The sequence below is a fragment of the Molossus molossus genome, unplaced genomic scaffold, assembly GCF_014108415.1.
Source record: "Molossus molossus isolate mMolMol1 unplaced genomic scaffold, mMolMol1.p scaffold_m16_p_10, whole genome shotgun sequence".
NCBI lineage: Eukaryota > Metazoa > Chordata > Mammalia > Chiroptera > Molossidae > Molossus > Molossus molossus.
In genome coordinates, this window is record NW_023425345.1 from 32,691,108 (window position 1) to 32,709,858 (window position 18,751).

The following is an 18,751-nucleotide window of genomic DNA, read 5'->3' on the forward strand; positions in this document are numbered from 1 at the left end:
GTCTTTCTAGCTCCACGCACTGGTCTATTGCCATCCCGACCTTGGAAAAGTGCCACCCGTCTGGACCCGCGGAGCGGAGGGACCCAATGTTAGCCATTTATGCTTGCCTTGGTTGCCCACACATAGCTCGGGTACCTCCTAGCGGTTGTTTATTGCCATTTGCTTAAGCATCTCCTCAAGCGTAAAGTGTACAAGGACAAAGAAAGGCGGCTGCCTACTAACCGGGTTGGCTTAGTCATCAGGAAACCAAAATCTAAGGCCTTAGTTCCGTTTGCTTAGTGGACCAGTTTGCAGTGCCCTGTGCAACCTACACTGACTGCGATGCGGCCTTTCTCCAGCATCTTTCACCGAAAAGAAATGAAACGTGAGAAGTTGATAGAAAGTTATTCACATACACACACAAAACGAACCACCACCGTAGTCTCATTCTTCCAACACTACCTTGCCCTTTTAGGAGCATAACCCTGAAAAGCAGAAGTTTGCAACCACAAAATATGCCTTTTTGGGGTATATTTTAAGCTGATTATTTTAAGGCTCACACAGCACAGGAAGAACTTTTGACCTTCCTCTAACTGCTAAAAGAATTTAAGCTGGAAAGCCTGTAGCGGGCTTCAGTAGTAACCACCACCATAGATAACATAGTTTAATCTGAACTAGGTACAGGAGACGAGGATGAACCTTTGTGGCCCATTGCCTCTACATGTCCCAGGAAGTATTTGTTTACTAAAAATTAACATTTTTCATCTCCCTGTGACGCCTACTTTCTTCTCCTTAGTCTAGAATGACATATATAGCTCATTTTTGCCTTATTGTCTTTGGAATTTTCATGCTTATGTGAATTCCAGTGTATTAAATTGGATTTTTCTCCCATCAATCTGCCTTATGTCATTTTAATTGTTGGGCCAGTCTTAAGAACCAAGAGAGGAAGGGGAAATTTTTCCCCTTCCCCACAACCCCCTGTCCTCCACCCTGAAGCATGACCCAGAAATCTCTTTCTTAGGTAAACCAGTAGAAAGGGGAGATCCTGAAGTCCCAAAATTACCTCTTACCACAATGGAGCCTGATAAAGATTCTTTGAAATGAAAATCACCTAAAGTCCTGCAAAGTAACCAACCCAACCTCTTCTGTTCTGGAAATTGAAGAGAGACAGAGATATGGGGAGCCTTCCGCATAGATGCCAGGGCTATGGACAAATAATCTTCCTCCTTTGTTTCTATAATTTAAATAAAACACAAACCACCTCCAATTTTCTTTTCTTCCCTAAGTCCAAAGGATACTTGTAGAGTAAATAACAAATAATCCAACAACCAAAAATAAGACATATTGCAGTTATGGAGGGGCTATGTAAATGTTTCCTCATTTAACCTTATAAAAATACATCAAAGTTGTGCCTTAAACTGAGAGACTTCTGTAATGGAATATGCTGTTTAGCCTTCTTCTGAAAACTAAAATTCTCTTACCCTCGGTAACTGCTGCCCCACCCTAAATTCATGCCTCATTCCCTGCTTATCCTTAGCAGGAACACCAAATCCAGTCAAGCCATTGCCTTTCCCCTTCAGAGTCACATAGGCATCACTTTTGTCATTGTTTTGGGGGACACCTTCTTCCTTCCACGGGATGCTTTTTCCCCTTCCACACAAATCCAATGCAGCATTCAAGGCCAACCCAACTAGCCAGGCATTTCTCCCTCCGTGGGTTCCCAGACCAACAAAAACACAGGCTTTATGGGGTAAGAACTCGATAAATGTTTGTGATTTCTGCTCCTATCCTTGCTGATCTTCTGTTCTGAATGTCTATAGTATTTGCTGGTTCTGACAGAGAAAACATTTAGATATGTTGTGTTACTAGAATTTTTGGTTTTTTTAATCCTCACCTGATGATATTTTTTCCATTGATTTTTTTTTTTTTAGACAGAGAGGAAGGGAGGGATGGGGAGGGAGAGAGAGACATCAATGTGAAAGAGACACACTGATTGATTGCCCATGACCCCTACCTGGGCCAGGGATCAAACTTGCAACCCAGGTACATGCTCTTGATCAGGAATCGAACCCATGACCCTTTGGTCCAAGGGCCAACATTTTAACTGCTGAGCCAAACCAGCCAGGGCTGCTACCAGCATTTTTTGTCTAATTTGTGTAATTTTGTCTAATCAACAGGGCAGTAAGAGTATTTGGTCTCTTATATCAAGTGACAAACCTATGTTTTTGATCCAAATGAGGACTCCACATGACATGCCTACATGTCAGAGGGAAGAGTAGATACAATATTATACATTTTATTCATATTCTTCCAAGTGTACCAATTCGAGCTTGAGCGCATAGGTACTCAACAAATAATTGTTGCTTGATTGTTTGCTTGATACATTTGAGGGCCTCGAATTTATTCAGGCTGTTGCTAAGGCAGTGCTGTTTAAAAAAAAAGTATAAACTCTCATGGTTTAATGTTTTAAATAAAATATTTTATCTGATACCTAGTTATTCATAAGACTTTTAATAGATAGTTTAGGTGTTGTATTATACTTCTGCATCTGAGTACACATATAGGGTTTGCTCAGGAACTAAACAAGCTTTAAAATTCTGTAAATGTTTATTTAGTAAACCAGTAAACATGATGTGCAAAGCTACTTTATACCATAAGTAAACTTGATAGGCAGCACATCTGTGACGACCAAGTTGTAATGGAAGCTGGTGTAAGAGACGGAACCACCATAGAACCGACACAATGGAGAAGAGAGGAGAAGAAACACCTCTCATTGAAACACAGAGAAAACAAGATGTGGAAAAATGATCAGAAGGGAAAGGGAACACACAATTTATAAGTTAGCATGGATGCTAACGGGTGTGAAAACAAACATTAATAGTCACATAGAAGTCTCTTATTAAAAGATTGATAAAATTGTCAATGATTTGAGATAAACAAAATTTTTAATGTCACCCTTTCTTCACTCTCCTCTCAAATTCTTGCCAGAACAGCTTGGAATGGAGAGAGAAAAGCATAAAGACATGCTATTTTCACAACCAGTTACAACACCAAAGCAAACAGTGTTGCAGAATGAGGATAGTTTATCTGAATAAACTCATTTGCTTGTCTCCACTTCCTCTAGTGACCCCACTAAAAGGACAGTAAAGAAATAAAGAGGCATAAACTCAAAAGAACAAGAGAAAAAAAAAGGAATACAAAAGCTGACTGACAGGTCAAAAAGTTCAGAAGCAGGTAAGCAATTAAACGATGATAACTAATGTATCAGAGTGGAGAAAACTCTGGGCCTTCAAATGATGGTGTATGTGTTGGGTGAGTAGAATAGACAGAAGCCAATGACAAGAAGAAAATTTTGAGATGTTCTAAACTAAAGTACAACCACTGAAGAGTGAGAGAAAAAGGCAGGAAGAATTAACCAGTTAATATCTGTGCAGCAGGTAACAAAAGACCGATCACATTTCTGAATGTATGTTGGAGCTTTGAATCAACCTCCATAAGTCTATTAGCTAACCACCACATCCTTCATATGCATTAAATTTCAGGACTGTAGCCTGTAAATAATCAAAAGTACTAAATATTTCTTTTTTAAAGACTGTGCTTTTATCATAAAACTGCCCCTGGTTCACCCTTTTGCCACCCCTCTCCCCCCTGCCCCTTATCTATAGTTGATGTAAATTCTTTCAAAGCAATTTACATCTTTCTTCCCAAAAACATAATTATAAAGGTGCTCATCAATTCCAGGATGGTGGGCATGTTGCCTTCTCCACCTGGTGCTGCTGCTGGTGGTTTAGACTTCATGCTCCAGGACCTGGTCCTTTTCTGGGAGTCTTATGGCTCGATAAACCTATTCTTTTAAAAAGGCTTCAGATCTGGAAGTTGAGTGTTTTTATATTTAACACTAACAAGAATAAAGCTAACTTGCACTGCAGAGCTCCTGAAAGGATCAGAAGTTAGAGGCACCCGGTGCCTCTGGTGGTAGAGATGATGGATGAAGTGAACGAAGAGTTTGTTTGAAAGTCTCTAAAAGGAGGGTGTGAAGCCTCTAGATCTCATCCCCTAGCCTGCCTTAAAAAAGGAGGAGGTTCTAGAGAAATTGACACACACAAAGAAGACCTACGGATTCTGATATGTGCAGAAGGTCTCCCATCAAACAGTCATCTCCCTGCCCAACATCCTGTAGTGAAGCCCAGCAGTAGGAAGCTCTACTCACACAGCCCTGCTAGCCTCTTCATTATGCCTCCTTCTGAAATAGCAGTGGGCAGTCAAGGATCCCCAGACATTTGAAGAGTTTCCAACACAGACCATCAAAACTCTTAGGGAAATTTTTGTCCAACCTTAAATTCTTCGCCCAGCCAAAACATGATTCAAACATGTAGGTGGAATAGACACATTCAAAGGCAAAGTCTTAAAAACTGTATACCCATGGACTTTTTCCTGAGAAAATGTTGTTTATATGCCACTAAAATAAGAGGTTTACCAAGAAAGAGGAAGCTAGAGATTGAAAGTCCAGGGCTTTCATGCAGGAGAGAGACAAGAGGAAATTCTAGGTAATCCGGTGCACATCAGATCAGAAGAACAATAAATAACTTCTGGTTTCAGCTCAGAAACAGCTTGAAAGTTGTAACTTCCAATCTTACAAGAAAGCTGAACTAGCTGAACATCAACAGCTGAGGTTACAAGGCAAACAACCATCTCTGATCTGGAGACATAGGCATATCCAGAGTCACGGTTGAGACCTGTTTATCTGGAGCAGAAAATGATTCTGATGATATAAACTAAGAAACAGTTCAGTGGTAGTTTGGAACTCATAAAAATAGAATTTGCAGAAGCTGAGAGAGGACCAGCCCAAGAGTGAGAAACTTCTGGGCATCACAGTCCGTTGGGACACCACACTTTTATGAGTTTTACCTCCATGAATCTCATCAGATTATCAGGGTAAAAAACGGAGCAAGATCCTCTTGGGGCTCTGGCAGGGGTAGAGAAAAAGAAACTATTGTGAAATATGGCCAGAGGAGTCTTCCTAACGAAGTCCTACTGTCTATGGAAAAAGACCTTATAATTGTCTTATCCCATTTGGAGGAAGGGCGTTTATCCCACTTCAAGCCCCAGGAGCCTCCCTGTCTCACTTAAGCTGGGGAAATAAAAGTATGAAACAATCGTGAATGTTACAGCCCAGGGACACAGGCCCACTAAAGAGCTGAAATTTAATCATAAGATCGGTGACTACTCCACCTCTCCCACAACTTGCCACCACACTAATAGGGATCCAATATAGTATCAGTGGATTACAGCTGAAAAAAAAAAACAAAAACCAACAGGATACAAATTCTCTGAGGAAAAATACTTAGGAAAGACTAAAGTTGATAGATAAGTCCAAACAAGGGCACTGGAGAAGTTAGAAGCCTCTGGCACTTCAGCTCATGCGAACAACCAAACTCCCAGCCAAACTGACGTAAAACATCACACTAATGGCCTATTTACCTCTTTCCTATGATCTGGAACATCATGCCTGGCTTTCAACAAAAAAGTATAAGGCATACTGTATGATAGAAGGGAAAAGTCTGAAGAGACAAAGCAAGCATCAGAACCAGACAGAGCAAAAATATATGATCCAACAGAGAATTTTAAATCACTGTGATTAAAGTGTTAAAGGCCCTGTCTGGCCAGAGTGGCTCAGCTGGTTGAACCACTCAGCTGGTTGTGCACCGAAAGGTTGCCAGTTCAATTTCCAGTCAGTGTACATACCTGGGTTGTAGGTTTGGTCCCTGGTTGGGGCACATACAGAAGGCAACAGATCAGTGTTTCTCTCTCACATCAATGTTTCTCTATTTTTCTCCCTCTCCCTCTAAAATCAATAAAAAATATAATTTTTTAAAAAAAGATGTTATAGGCCCTACTGAACAAAGTAGACAACATGCAAGGGAAGCCACAGGATATTCATGGAAATCATTAAGTGTGGAAAGCGTACAGTAGAGATTAAGAAAGGAGGGTTGAAGAGAAACATTTAGGAGATAAGATTGATGGCCTTTAGAGAAAGAATGAGAAAACACACATTAGGGAGATGTGAGTGTTGAGAGTTTCTGGCTAAATAATTAAAGGTACTATTCTTAGAGACAGCAAACATGAGCAGAGGACCTGAGTTTTGTTTTGGACATACAGATTTAGGGGTCTCTGAGACATCCAGGTCGAAATATCACCTAAGAAGCAATCTATTTGTATCTGGAACAGAGGCGAGGTTTGAGCATAATATATATTTAGAAATCATGGACCTGTAGGTTGTGGGTGACATACATGAAATTGTTTAATGGAGGAAAACATAGGAAGGAGAGAACAGGGCCCAAGACTGAGCTACAAATACCCAGCATACAGTTGTCCAGATATAAGAAAATTCATGTGTGAACAAGTTGGGAAAGTATTGGTCCCAGAGGTGGAATGTATGGGACCCAGAAGGTAAGAGAATAAAATATTGAATGGAGGAAGACATGATCGGTGGTATAAAAATAAAGAAGAATATTGCTGCCCTGGCCAGTTTGGCTCAGCGGTCCAGCTAAGGGCATGTACCTCGGCTGCAATTTGTCCCCGGCCCTGGTTGGGTCATGTGGGTGGCAGCCACTCGACGTGTCCCTTTCACGTCGATGTTTCTCTCTTTCTCTCTCCCTCCCACTCTATCTGAACAAAAAAAAAAAAAGGAAAAAATGTCCTCAGGTGAGGATTAAAAAAAAAAAGAAGAAGAATATTGCTTCCCTTCATGTGGTATATATTTTTGAGGTGATCCAAGAATCTGGTCATGGTCTGGTTGGAATATCAAAATTCTGTGAATAGATAGTTACTCATTTAGAAACTATATAGTTTTAGCAAAGTACGTTAGGGAGGAAATGGGTACTTTGGTGAACAGCAATAGCCCATGATTTCACAGGAGGTTATGTCAGATGCATTAAGCAGAAGGAAGAAGAGCAGGAGGAGGGAAGCAAATACTTGCTGAGACTCTCAATGGAACAGCGTGTTTTAATTCTCCAATCCTCACAGCAGCCCTCTGGGGCACTACCTGTTTTTACTTCAATTTTTCAAAGAAGCAATTTGAGGCAGGAAGAGGTTAAACACTTTACATCATTTTATTCTTTTTCAAGCCCTGCTTAAAAATATCTTGAGAAAAACCCTTTACAAATGGGTAGTTCCCTTATAGAGTAACCTTAAGCAGCAGCGCTAAAGGGGCTTGAGGTATTGTTCTTCCCACATATGCAGAGAGTGATTAGTAAAAGTGTGTTAATCCTTTACACTAAAAAGAATATATTATTGATTAGCTTTGTGAATGTAAATATTCATCATTACTTTAAAGTGAGAAAATCCTAAGTCCCTACATTATGGGTAGAAAGAAGGAAACATTTATTTCCTCTACGCAGGGCTAAGTTCTGCCAATTCTTGGTGTATCTTTAGAATCCAAATCTTACCTTTTTGTCACCATCTCCATTCTGCTTCTGATTTCCTTTGGTCTCCTAACATACTTCTTGCCTACAATTTGTTCACTCATCCATCTTATGTACCACTAACATATTTATCTTTCTCAGAAACTCTCAGCCATACCATTTTGCACTTAAAGGACTCAGTTACCCACATATACGTATCTAAAATCCCTAGCTTAGCAGGCAAGATACACCACAATTTCACCAATCCTTATGTTCAGTCGTATATTCCCATACAAACAATTGCTTCCAACCAAGTCCTTCTACTCATGTCCCTACCCTTCTTTTGCTTGCTTCATTTCAAATTCTGTCTCCCTTCCTTTGCCTATACTACAGATCTCACCCATCTTTGAATCCCATCCTTGAAGGTTTCTTCTGTATATTTCTGTTTTCCCCACAACATTCCAGGCCACGGTGGTCTTTCCCCTTGTGATTCCATGCCAATATCTATAAGCCTGTTTTAACAGTGCATCTAGAACTATTGCAATATGGTTTGAAGTACCACCTTGTGTTTTTATCTGCATATTGGATTTGCATGATTTGCCTTCTCAGATTTTATACTACTTATACATCTATTAATCTGGGAGATAAGGCAGGAAAAGATGGCTGACTCACTTTTTATTTTTAAAATTTTTTTATCCTCACCCGAGGACATTTTTTCATTTTTACTCAGGTAGAGTGGAAGAGAGAGAGAGGAAGAGAGAGAAACATCGATGTGAAAGGGACACATCAAGTGGCTGCCTCCTGCACGACCCCAACCGAGGCCGGGGCCTGGGACAAACTGCAACCGAGGTACGTGCCCTTAGTGGGAACCAAACCCGGGGCCCTCTGATCCGCAGGCCGACGCTCTAACTGCTGAGCCAAACCGACCAGGGCAGATGGCTGACTCACTTAAGTTAATGTGTTTCATTTGTTTCTATGAATAGTAAAAGGGAGATACCTTTGGACAGGTTTCTGGAATGTAGAGTTGAGAAGGAAAGGAGTCAGGTTTCTTCACAGCAATTCTGTATTCTTTCTATCTCACAAAATTTTTCATTGTTTTTCTGTATGCAGATGTCCTGGGTCTGGGACTGCCCTTTCGTGTCTGGAAAAGGAGGATAGTATTTAGGACACTATTTTATTATTTTTTCAACTAAATGTATTGGGGTAACCCTGGTTAGTAACATTGTATAATTTTTGGATATGCAAGGTTATAATTTGACATCTGTGTATTGTATTGTGTGCTCACTACCCAAAGTCTAGTTTCCATCTTTCACCATATATTTGACTCCCGTGACCCACCTCATCCTTCCCACATTCCTTTCCCTCTGGTAGCCACCATTCTGTTGTCTGTCTATACACTTGTTTCTGTTAGTTTTCTTAATTCCTTTTGTCAGTTCTCTGATGTTAGAAGAGAGAAACATGGTCCAGAAAGATTAGGTGACTTTGTTATCCATTGTGGGTAGAATGTGAAGTAATGTACATACTGACATTTAGAAAACAATGAATATATTATGCCAGATGGAGTGTGCATTTAGCCTCCACTGGGTCTCATAAAATAGATGACCTCATCAAGTACAGAACGAGTTTATTTGAATTTGGGTCTGTGATAAATCTACCCTGGGCCAGTGAAATGAGAGTCAATCCAAGTTTGCTTCTGAGTATTTTTATTGACAGGAGCAAAGGTCTTTGGTTGTGGAAGAGGAAGGAATTTCTTTGCTTTAGACTGTGGATTTGGGAATACAGACTCGTCTAGCTAAACTTTTTTTTCCATGTTCTATGGGCGCTTTGTATAACATAAAAGTCTGTTTTATGATGTGCTAGCAAGAATTATGGGTAGGCATAGTCACTGAAAACAGGGTTATCTGTTATCTTCATTAACACACAAAAGATTGACAGGTGCTGAAAAGGATGGATACTGTAAGCACTGTGTGAACTGGGACTGTGTCTGTCTTGTTCACAGGGACATTTTTATACCTATCATAGTGGTTTGGCTTTAAAAGATGGCCTATCATTCATAGTTGATTGTTGCCTGCTTTTAAGTAGTATAAAATCTGAGAAGGCAAATCATGTTCAGTCGTATATCCCCATACAAACAATTGCTTCCAACCAAGTCCTTCTACTCATGTCCCTACCCTTCTTTTGCTTGCTTCATTTCAAATTCTGTCTCCCTTCCTTTGCCTATACTACAGATCTCACCCATCTTTGAATCCCATCCTTGAAGGTTTCTTCTGTATATTTCTGTTTTCCCCCACAACATTCCAGGCCACGGTGGTCTTTCCCCTTGTGATTCCATGCCAATATCTATAAGCCTGTTTTAACAGTGCATCTAGAACTATTGCAATATGGTTTGAAGTACCACCTTGTTTTTTTATCTGCATATTGGATTTGCATGATCCCAGTTCTCCACCAAACTTTATTCTGCATGTGGTTAGGGATACCTGTCTGTGCATTGTTACTCTTTCCAGTCCAGTTTTGTACATTGCCGACAATTAATGTATACCTTGGTCCAATGAATTCTGTTCTGGGAGACCAATTAATGCACAACCTGGTGAACTAAAGTAAATTACATGTCTACTACAGGCAGGACCCATTTGAAGCCAGCTGGGGCTAACTCAGAAACTCTTACCCAAAGTCGTTTTTAGGAGATTCTTTTTCCTCGATATATTGCACAGTCTTTTACCCAATCAGCCACTTTAGGAGGAGGCAAGGGAATCAGTTGTTTTTCCATACAATATGAGCATCTTCATGCTACTCGGTTCATGTACCTAATTAGCTATTTCCAGGGGCTGGGCTAGGACAGCCTCTACACTGGGTTTTTCTGCTTGGCATCTACATAACCCACTTCAATTTATCCTTGGAATTCCTACATGATTTTCCATAATTGGATTTGCCAAAAAGCACTGTCTGACTATATATAAAAACCTTGGCAAGGTAAGGTTCTTGTTGTACTTACTATATGATACACTGCCCTGAATTTTGAGCATTGTTCAAATTTACCCTTGCTTCTTCAGCCAAGGTTTTACAAACCACTGATCAAATGGAGCAGACTTCTAGACTGCATTGCATTCTCAAGTTGGGAACTTCTATCAGCAAACCAGGAAATTCACTTAGCTTTAACAAGGAGAGGATTCTGTGATTCAACCCATTTATCACTAAGAGCTGCCAGTTGGGGGGGATGGTGTTCTGTTGTTGATCCTAAGGGCAGGGTAGCAGTAGAGCTATGGATGCTAGATACATCCCAAGATTCACAACCAAAGTGATCCTTTTTGTCATTGGCTTGTGGATGAAACAGAATAGGAAGGAACACATCTCAATTTATTTTATAAGACCAACATTATCCTACTACCAAACAGAGATTACAAGAAATAAAAAATTACACTTCAGGAGGTAGTTCCTCTGCAGAATGTCCCCAGCTGGATTTGTCTGATTGCTTCTCCCTGGTGCTATTTAACTTTTTTCCTTCTCCCTCCTCCCATTGAATTGGAAGTTAGATCTATAACATAACCTTGCTAAGGTTCAGGTTCAAGCTTTCTTGCAATAATATTTAACATGTTGTGCTGTGTACTTTATTAAATCTGGTTGTTTAGCTGTGTTGATGTTAAGACTAACAATTTCAGACAGTGGTGGTGTGATCCTTCTGTTATAACATCAACTTTCCTCTTGATAAGTTTGACATCCATTAATGATCCCTATTTAAGTAGATTATTACTTTAGAAGTTGCAAAATGGTGCATTTATAAAGCTACTGCCTTCTCTATATTTTTATCTGAAGTCTTCCATAAAACCAACTTATTCTCATCATCTAAGTCTCTTTAGTTAGCCTGAAATAGTGTGCAGAATAAGATGAATAAATACTTAGCTCTTTCTCTCTTTAATTACATTTATCACAAAATATTAAAGAACACATTCTTCTACTTCAGCAATTATGCTTCTAGAAGTCTTCCTACACATATACTTATAAAATTGTGGCACATATACTTACAAAGATTTTTTTACTGTAGCATTTTTTGTAACAGAAAAAAATAAAATTCTGCAAATAACTAAAATATTTCTCAGTAGGAGATTGCTTAAATAAACTATGATGTATCATGCAGAAAAATACTATACAGATGTTCAAAAAATGTGTTTCTCTTAGAAAAAATAAGAAAAAAAACCCTTAATTTAATAGAAGCTACCTACTGCAAAACTACAGTAATCATCTGGTTTCATAACAAACCTCAGAGGGATGTGGTTGGGAGGGGTGGGAAGAGATAAACCAAAGAACTTATATGAATATATGCACAACCAATGGACACAGACATTAGGTTGGGGAAAGTGGGAAGGGGGCGGGAGTGGGAAGAGGTGTCAATAGAGAAAAGGGGGATATCTGTATTACTTTCAATAATAAAATATAAAAAATAAAAAAAAGAAATTTTAGATACATTCTGTTTAAAATTGTAACTAAGACACCATCTAATATCCCATCTATTCTTTGAAATACTATTACAAGTCCTGGCCAACATAACAAAATGACAAAAAAAAGAAAAGAAAAAGAAAAAGAAAAAATAGACATAAGCATTGGAAAAAAAGAAACAAAATAACCAATATTGGTACAGATAATCTTATTAGAATAAGGAATTGCAGTAAGTTTACTTGATACAAGAGCAACATATAAAATCAACAATATTACTCTACAGTAAAAACAACTAGATAATGTATCAGGAAATATGATATTGTGAACAATAGTAACAAAACTATTAAAAAATGTCTAGGATCTAATCTAACAAAAAATATATAGAACGTCATGAAGAACAATTTTAAACTCTAGTAAGGATTTAAAGGAGGACCTTAACAAATAAAGAGATAACCATGTTTGTGGCTAAAAAACATAAGATTGTAAAGGTATTTTTACACACACAGACACACACAAAGAAAAATAATCTAGAAATCTTTGTGGTTCCAATCAAAATCTAGGTGGATGTAGAGAGAATACGACAGATTCTCAAATATAGATGAAGGAATAAATGTCTAAGAATATCTGACAGTCTTGAAAAAACAGTGAAGAGAATATAACTGACATAGTTAGTTGCCTACACAACAACCATTTCCCCATTCTTCACTGTTAGGAGAACTCCAATTATGTTCACCTCCTTCTGTGTGACCAAAGGAATGCCCTATTTCTTAACATTCCTAGGGTACATCTTAATTGATCTGAGGCAATCATTGTGGTCCCACTTTCTCTGCCAGTAACTGGGTTAGATATGGGCATTTGGTATATGCTCTGGCCAATTATGTGTGAGGGGAAACCTTCCAGAGGCCATGTGGGGATGGTTTCTTCCCTGGTACAGAGACAGGAAGAACACAGTTTCTTCTAATACTGTGCTTTGGCATGTCAGAATATGATCCCTCCTCCTACTACGCCCATTTCGTAACCAGGAGGAGAAAGCAAATGATAGCTGAGCAGAGTCTGGGCGCTTTCTTTTCTCAGGACTTTTTGTTCATAACATAATAAATGTCCTTCATTGTATTAAAAAAACGGGATGAAATTATATATACTGATTCAAAAAGATGTTGAAACATTATTTTGATTAGGAAAAAATCCAAAATAGTATGGACAGTTGGATTGCTTTTGTGTAAACAAAGATATATAGATAGATATAGATATAGATATAGATATAGATATAGATATAGATATAGATATAGATATAGATATAGATATAGATAGATATATAATTTATGCATAGAAAATTTATGCAAGGAAATAAAAGAACTTATTAACAATGTTTACTTTTTTGCATATCAGACTCTTGCTTTATAATACTTTTCTATTGCATGAATGTTTTTATCATGAGCAAGTATTACTTCTGACCAAAAAAGAGGTGGAAAGAAAAATAGAGTGATTCAGGTCAAGGAAGAGATAGAAGGCAGAACAGAGTGCTGAGTAAAGGGAAGAGCTGTGAATGAAGGACAGGAAGACAAAGGTACTGAATGAAGTCTGAAGTCAACATCTGGATGGTGACATAGGTTTGGGCTAGGCTCACACTTGCTAACTGAAGCTTTAGTTTCAGTCATAGTCGGATTCCAGCTTCTGTCCTGTGTTCTGGGATAATGAATGAGGAAGAAGAAACATTCCAGGTGGCAAGGGCTTTTCATAGATTTGCTTTCAGCTGGCAGAGGAAGCCTTTGTGTTCAAAATCTTGGCTCATCTCATAGAATGCCCATCTGCATTTTCTGCCATGTGATGGATTTTGTGCTACAAGAGGCAAGTAGCACAAGTCATTAATTATACCAGATGGTGGTGGAAGATTTGATAGACAACATAAATCTGCTGGGGAAACAAACATCAACAAATCACTTCAGGAAACAGCATCCATCCATATATCATAGAGTCACTAGTTTTGCCACAGCAGATATCAGTCATTGAAGTTGGTAGGATAACCATATATTAAGTCATCCAGAAATCTGATAGGAAATTCCTATTTTTGTAAAATGTAAAATCCCAGAATGACCAATTCTAAGAGGAGAAAGGGAAATATAACTCAGTGTGATGCAGTCATAGTGCAGGCTGTGTGGAACCCTGTCAAAACAGAAAATTAATTAACATATTTGTTACAGTGGCAGGTACCCGGAATCTGTGACAGAATTATGCTTTTGAGTAGAAAATGGTACTAAGGTCGCAGTAATGAGGTCAAAAGTTGTGTGTTTAATCCTTTGATAGGCCAATTTTGCTTGTTTGTTTTCAGGCTACACTGCCCTCAAATAGAACAATGAATCTCTGTTACTTGAAAGCTACTCAAATGGCTGATTCTGCAGGTGGCAGGTCAGTAGGATCATTTCTAGAACCAAAGAGAGCCAGTCATCATGAACACAGAAGATACTTGCAACTCCTATCAGCAGAGAAAAAGGTTAATTTAAATATTATTTTGAGATATTTAATCTATTGTTTTACTTTAGATGAATTCAGTAGGAAATGGAATACACTGAAGGCATTTGTCAGCCAATGAGGGTTTTGGGGAAATTAAAGGTAGCACCACTAATGCTGACCTGGAAAAAAATTCCAAGGAGTTCCAAATGCTACTGTGATTATGCAGGTTCCAGAGAGGACTATGTGGCAGGAGATAATGAAGACATTCCATTTTCAAGACCGGGCTTGACCTCTGGCACTAAAAACCTTTAAACCTCTGGCACTAAAAACACCACCTCCAGTACTTGCCCTAAGTGAAGACCACTAGATTATGAAACCTCACACTGTGAGTTCTTTTCCATAACACTTCTCATTAAAATATTTTTAGCACTTGACTTTTCCATTGTGAGTAAAAGAAAAAAAAATGTTTTAAAGTTAATAATAATAGTAATACAGTCATAGGCTACACAATAATGTTTCAGTCAACAAACAAATGCAGATATCATGGTGGTGCCATAAGATTAAAATGGAGCAGAAAAATTCCTGTCCCCTAGTGATGGCTATGCTGTAAACTCATGGACCAAGGCATTACTATTTTGTGCAGGTCTCAGCTTATGGATAGTAATGCTATCAGTTAGAAATGCCGGGGGGGGCACTCACTTGGGCCATTTAACTTCCCAAAGACTTCTCCCCTTTCTAAAACAATGTTACACTGTACTGATCCTTGTGGTCCTTATTAGGATTACAAATGGCCTTCAGCTATAGCCATGAGGAAACTGATGAAAAAAATAATTACTTACAGACCCCTCGTTGACAGGTGAGGGAAAGACCAACATGGACTATATAGGGAGTTCTGGAGGCCAAGCCTGGGAGTAGCAGCTATTCCTCCATCCACATTCCATTAACTAGAATAGTCATATGATATCACCTTACTACTGGAGAGGCTGAGATGTAATTTGAATGTAATTTAACTGTGTGCCCAGGAGAAAAAGAAAACAGGGCTTGGAAAGCATACAGTGATGTTCATCATGCAGGTATAATATGTAAAATACAAAATCCATTTTGGAATTAGAATTTACTCAATGGGAGTTAGTGCCTGGACCAAATAACATTAGCAAATACTTCTAGAGGTATTTTTTTTTTAATGTTGTTGTAGAGAAATCAGCATTCCTACAAGACTGTCAGACAAGGAAAATAAGAAAGAAGATGGAGCATTCTCTATATTTCTAGAAAATAAAGAAGGCCTTCTCCTGTAAAGGCTTGAAGCAAAAAGGAACTTAAACATGCCAATTAAAGGTAACTTTGGTCCCCTTCTGTTGTAGAAGTCTATTTAGGTTTAACTTTATTTCCAGTAATTACTCACGAGATTGTCTCTCCTGTCTGAGGGTGTCAGGGTGTGGAGGTGAGGAGAAAAGGATTCTGGGGTTGGGCTCTGGACGTGGGCACAGCATGGTGCTCCTGGCCGTCCCTGACCTCTGTGAGGCTGTTCCTCATCTTGTCTAGACACTGGGCCTTTTTCTGGTACCTGATGCTGAAACCACAGGAAGGGAAACTGGTAGTCTTTTATCTTTCCTAATCAGATTTGGGCTGATCCCTTTATGATAACTGAATTTGGTCTTTGTTATTGTTAGTGTTTAAGCACAACATGACTATATTTAATACACAACTTCAGTACAATCAAAAAATAAAATAGCACAGCAAACTAATAAGAAAAAAACATGGTATTTCATTGGCAGTGCATGAAAAATGATTAACCTCTTTAGTCATAAACAAGATCTTGGAAACCAGTAACAGACACTATAATTCAAAGAAAATGAAATAATAATACAAATAATGATTAAAGATTAAAAATATAGATTCCAAAATGGCAGTGGAGTCAATGGAAGATACACAGACCATCTCCCAGGACCAAACTGGAATTACAACTAAAATAAAGACAAATCTTTGGAAAGAAGCAACAGAGAAGCACCTTGCAAGGACCATATAACCAGAGACAATGAATCAATCCTGGTAGGATTGCGGAAGCATGAGAGAGGGACTTGGAGCCTACGGACAGCAGTGGTCTTAGCTGTGAGCGGCACCCTCGAGGTTAAAGTCCCAAGTGGCCCCACAGTGCAGAGCCGAGACAGACTGCTAAAATAGCCACAGCCACTCACCTTGGGCTCTGGCAGAGGGAGGGCAGACTGGACTGAAACTGTATGGGGACACTCGGGATATGAAGGGTGCTCAGAGCTTTTGCTGAGTTGTGGCCACGCAGGACAGTGGCCAACTTATACTCCTTCCCAGGGCTCTGGGGAGAAGCTGTGGCCCCTCTTTCAGAGATTCAACCCCAACCAGGTGGGCCATTGAAATACAAATTGAGGCTCATTAACAACCAGCATCTGCCCCACCCTCAGGAAATCTGACACTGAACACCCGAGGGAGTTTTTCATTCAACTGAGAACCCAAGGCTCTTCAAGTAACCAAGACTAATAGCCTCCAGGCAAAAATCTAGAGGATAACTGAACCATTCCTGGGCTTGCAAATCCACTCAGGAAAGTAAGACTTGACAGTGGTATTTAAGGTGGGTCCTCCCATGCTCATCCAACCCAGTAGAGGAAGCCACAAACAACAGAACACCAACACCCACAAGGAAAATTTGGCAGGCTCCAAAACCCACTGAGATAGCCAAATGGTGAAACAAAGAAATAAATCCCAAATGAAAGAACAAGAGACCTCTACTGAAGACAAGGTAAATGAAATGCAGTTAACCAAATCACCAGAGGTAGAATTCAGAGCCATGATCTTGAGGAAGCTCAAAAACATGAGTAAGGACATCAACACCATGAGTAAAGACATAGAAACATTGAAAATCAACCAATTGGAAATAAAAAACCACCAAGAAGAACTAAAGAATGACATAGAAGAAATAAAGAACACACTGGAAGGACTAAATAGCAGAGTAGTGAAAGCTGCGGACTGAAACAGTGAATTAGAAGAGAGGGTAGACAAAATCAACCAATCAGAAAATCAAAAGGAAAAAACAATTAAAAAACAGGAAGACAGCTTAATAATATTTGCATCATAGGAGTCCCTGAAGAAGAAGAAAATAAGCAAGGGTTAGAGAATATATTCAAATAAATAGTGACAGAAAACTTCCCTAATTTGGTGAAGGACGAAGGCGTTCAAGTTCAAGAAGCACAGAGAGCCCCAAGTAAGAAGAACTCAAACAGGCCCACACCAACACACATAGTAATCAAAGTGCCAAAAAATAGAGACAAAGAGAGAATCCTAAAAGCAGCAAGAGGTAAGCAACAGGATACCTACAAAGGAAACCCCATAAGGCTCTCAGCTGACTTCTCACAAGAAACACTACAGGACAGAAGGGAATGGCATGAAGTAATCAAGGTCATGAAAAACAAGGATCTGAATCCAAGACTACTCTACCCAGCAAGGCTATCATTCAAAATAGAAGGTCAAATAAAGAGTTTCCCAGACAAACAAGGCTAAGGGAATACATTAGCACCAAACCAGCACAGCAAGAAATGTTAAAAGGACTGCTATAATTAGTAGAAGAAATAGGAAAAAATATATAACCACACTAAACAAAAATGGCAATAAATAAACATATATTAATAATCACCTTAAATGTAAATGTATTGGAAACTCTGGTAAAAGGCACAGCATACCTGATTGCATAAGAAAGCATGACTCAGTGATCTGGGATTCACCTGTCTGCTGACAAAGCAGTGTGAGTGGTGGAGCCTGGAGCTCACTTATATGAAATGAAAAAGTAAACAAGAACTTACTTGGCAGATAGGAAAAAATGGCGGCGGAGTGAATGAAGCTACACAGACCATCTCCCAGGACCAAACTGGATTTACAACGAAAATAAAGGCAAATCGTCAGGAAGGGGCAACCGAAAGACACCTTGGAGGACCACATAACCAGGAACACCGATTCAATCTCGGTAGGCTTGTGAGGATGCCAGAGGGGGCTGGGGGCCCACAGTCCGCAGCGGCCTGGGTGGAGACCAGGGGGCTTGGCGGGAAGTTGCTGCTGCCGCCTCGGCTGCAACCCTGGCTGAGTCCTGTGAACTCTGCTGCCAGCTAAGCCCTCGGCTGGTGCCGCATGGACTGGCTGGGACCAGGGGACTTGGCGGGAGGCTGCTGCTGCCTCGGCTGCGACCCAGCTGAGCCCTGCGAACTCTGTGTGCTAAGCCCTCGGCTGGTGCCAAATGGACTTGCTGGGTCCAGGGGACTCTGCTGGAAGCTGCTGCCACCTCGGCAGTGTCCCGCTACCGCAGCTCAGTCCTGGGGCTTCTGCTGAGTGCAACACCCTCGGCTGGTGCTACAGCCACGGCTGCCCTTGGCTGGAAGCAGCACCCTCGGGTTAAAAGTCCCAGGTGGCTCCACGATGCAGAGTCTAGACAGAGGCTAAATTGGCATCACCCACTCACCTTGGGCTCT